At 49.0% G+C, this 2,927-nt stretch overlaps 1 protein-coding gene across 4 annotated transcripts in view; it reads right to left on the minus strand.

Moving 5' to 3' along the window:
• LOC108523529 (BCL-6 corepressor) overlaps nucleotides 1-109 on the minus strand; it is a 128,561-nt gene extending 128,452 nt beyond the window's left edge. Inside the window, exon 1 of one of the 4 annotated variants that reach the window (XM_017864170.1) lies at nucleotides 33-108. The gene's annotated coding sequence lies outside the window, so the exon portion shown is untranslated. Of the gene's footprint in view, nucleotides 1-32 lie in introns of all 4 variants that reach the window. The other 3 variants (XM_017864174.1, XM_017864173.1, XM_017864175.1) reach the window with 3 other exon arrangements.
• Nucleotides 110-2,927: the final 2,818 nt, after the last annotated feature.

Raw genomic sequence — 2,927 nt, forward strand, 5'->3', positions numbered from 1 at the left:
CCGGGTAGGAGAACTCAAAACAACTCGCTGACCTTCGGGCCGACCAGCTCCGTCTTCCACTGACTCCGGCATTCCGTTCAAACCCAGCAGCCACGGCTTCTAAGATTTCACTCCGCGCTGGGCTTGGGGGGAGGGGCGAGTTCTCCGGGAGGGGTGTCTCAGATCGAAAGAGCCACTTCACGCTCTTTCCCCTCCTCCGAGGTGAGTTTTTAGACTATCTGGAGGCCTTGGGGAAACGCGAGCAGCCGCGTGCAAAGGAGCCCCCCCCCCGCCCCGCCTTCTCCCCGCACATGCAGCCTTGTCTAGTGTGACCCGATTTCCAGGGTCAGCAGCAGAGGGCCTGGCCAGTTTCGGAAATACCACCAAGCGGTGGACTGTGGCACCAGGCAGAGCTGGGGTGGGAGGACTGTGCTAAATAATGGTAGCTCCCACTCCCATGGTCTGTGCTAAGTTCTTCACAAGCCCTCAAACTTTACAGAGTGAGAAACTGAGGCATAGGGAAAGGTCAATCGTGTAAAACTGGGTAAAGCTCAGTTACTCAGCTAGGTAAGTGACTTAGGATTTGAACCCAAGTCTCCTGAGTTCAGGATGGCTAAACATGCTGTAAGTATGTTACAGTGCATACCTTGGTATCAATAGTACAAACCTGTCTACAAAACCCAGTGTTTGCTTGAGGGCTGTATGTTTGGTGTGTAACATTGTGGCTGGCATATAGTAGGCACTCAATAAATATTTGTGGAATGAATGGGTGTCAGAATAAATGATTGACAGAATCATTGATGACAAGTGATGAGAGAAAACAGCCCTAACCATTGTTCTTCCTAAGAGGAATAAAAACCTCTAGCTCTTTTTTGAGTGTTTGCAGGTAACAGGAAACTCTTATTCAAAAATGTATTAACCGCCTACCCCTATCCGCTAGCCAACCATCCTGGTAGTCATTTGAACTTGTTGGGGACACATAGCCAAAGTAGCTTCTACTTGGTCCCGGCCATTTTTTCCCCACCCTGTTCCTGTTCTGTAGGATTCTGCTCAGGGTCAGGCAGCCAGGAACTGCAGTTGACGTGATTCTGAACACATAAGCAACAGGGGATGAGGGTACACCCACCAAACGTGGTTCTTTGGCTTCCCTTCTATCGGCTGGTGGGGGTTCGGGGGAGCATGGCTTATAGCTCTGTGGTTATTTTTTAATTCACAGACCACCCTGTGCAGCTGGCTTCAACCCTCACCAGCTGTGAGGTTGCATCTCGAAGTGTAGGCAGTCATCTACTTTAACTGACAGCTCTGCAATCCCAGTCAGTGGGACCACATCTGTGATTTGAAGAGCTGCCACTGGTGCTCTGTGCTGTCCTGCTCCTCCTCGTGGCCCAAGAAGGGATGCATTAAAAACACTTATATTTAGATAGCTCAATAGAATAGATGTTCATACCATATATTGGGAGTAAGTAGTATAAAGTTTAGACAATCTCCCCTCTCCTTACTGCATTTTCTAAACCTTACCAGTTATCCTGTGTTACTAGTTGGGCAACCTGAAATGAGGCCAAATTCCACTTCAGGTTACCCAAAAGTGAACTTTTTCCTTTCCAATTTGATCCATTCACTATTGACTACTATCCTTCCCTCCCCCACTCCTTCCTTTTTTCTTTCCCCACCCTCATAGTTACATATTTTTGCTCATATTCCTATGATTATCAATGGAGAAATGAAAATGTGTATTTTCTCCAAGTTACAACCCAATCGTGATTATAAGGCTGGGGTTTCTGCCACCTTTTTTGGGCAGGGGAGAGAGTTTTGCTCTTGTCACTGAAGCTGGAGTGCAATGGCGCAATCTCAGTTCACTGCAACTTCTGCCTCCCAGGTTCAAGCGATTCTCCTGCCTCAGCCTCCCAAGTAGCTGGGATTACAGGTGTGCACCACCATGCCTGGCTAATTTTGCATTTTTAGTAGAAATGAGGTTTCACCATGTTGACCAGGCTGGTCTCAAACTCCTGACCTCAGGTCATCCACCTGCCTCAGCCTCCCAAAGTGCTGGGATTACAAGCATGAGCCACCACACCCAGCCTCTGCTGCCTCTTTTACAGTCTGGTCTGGAGTGACCAGCAAGACCTCATGACCTCAACTTGTGGTCAGCCCAGGTTGGAAGCATCTGATGATTCCCAAGGAGGTCACAGGCCTCAATCCCACATTTCTGGGTTGTAGTTGAGAACAGCCTTGCCAAAACCCACCCCTCATGCCGAGGGGCTGGTGTCAAGTGATGCTGAACCAGAGGTTCGGGATGCTAATTTGATGTATTATCTGTGTACAGCCTGGGGAGGAGAAAAGGCTCATAAAAGTGTTCTAGGCTGGTCATTCTGAATGTGAGCATTTATTTATCTGCAAAGCTGCCGAATATCCCTGCAGGAAGTCGCAGGCGCAGCAACCCCTGACTGCCCAGACAAAAGTCTCCCCTTTACACAGGGCTGCTTGTATTGTTTCCAACAGCTTTGTGCTTTCCCTGGGGGAAGAGGAGAGTCACATAGCGAGTGTTCTTCCTCTTTTCTCACGCTGCAGAGGAAGTGATGTTGTGGAAACAGTGGCATTAACTTGGCCTTCGAACCACACGGGAGCCAGAGTTGGGAAAAGCTCAGTGCAGGCAGGTACTCCTATGGCTCATTTAGGCCCTGAAAAACTCCAGTCTGGGCCTGGGTGTGGGGATGATGGGTGCACACGATGCAAGAGAAACCATATTTAGGAATTATTCCCCGGGTCCAAGGGGCCCCTGAGGTATGGATGTTCTTGACCCCTTGAACGTGCTTCCAATAGGAGTAAAGCCCCCAAGGGATGTATGGAGCATGTTTCATTCTACATTGATTAGACATTTATTGATTGACCACTTTGTGCCAGGCACTGTACTAGGCATGCAATGGTAAGCAAGAGACATGGCCCCTGCC

This window comes from Rhinopithecus bieti, unplaced genomic scaffold, assembly GCF_001698545.2.
Source record: "Rhinopithecus bieti isolate Rb0 unplaced genomic scaffold, ASM169854v2 scaffold_75139, whole genome shotgun sequence".
Classification (NCBI taxonomy): domain Eukaryota; kingdom Metazoa; phylum Chordata; class Mammalia; order Primates; family Cercopithecidae; genus Rhinopithecus; species Rhinopithecus bieti.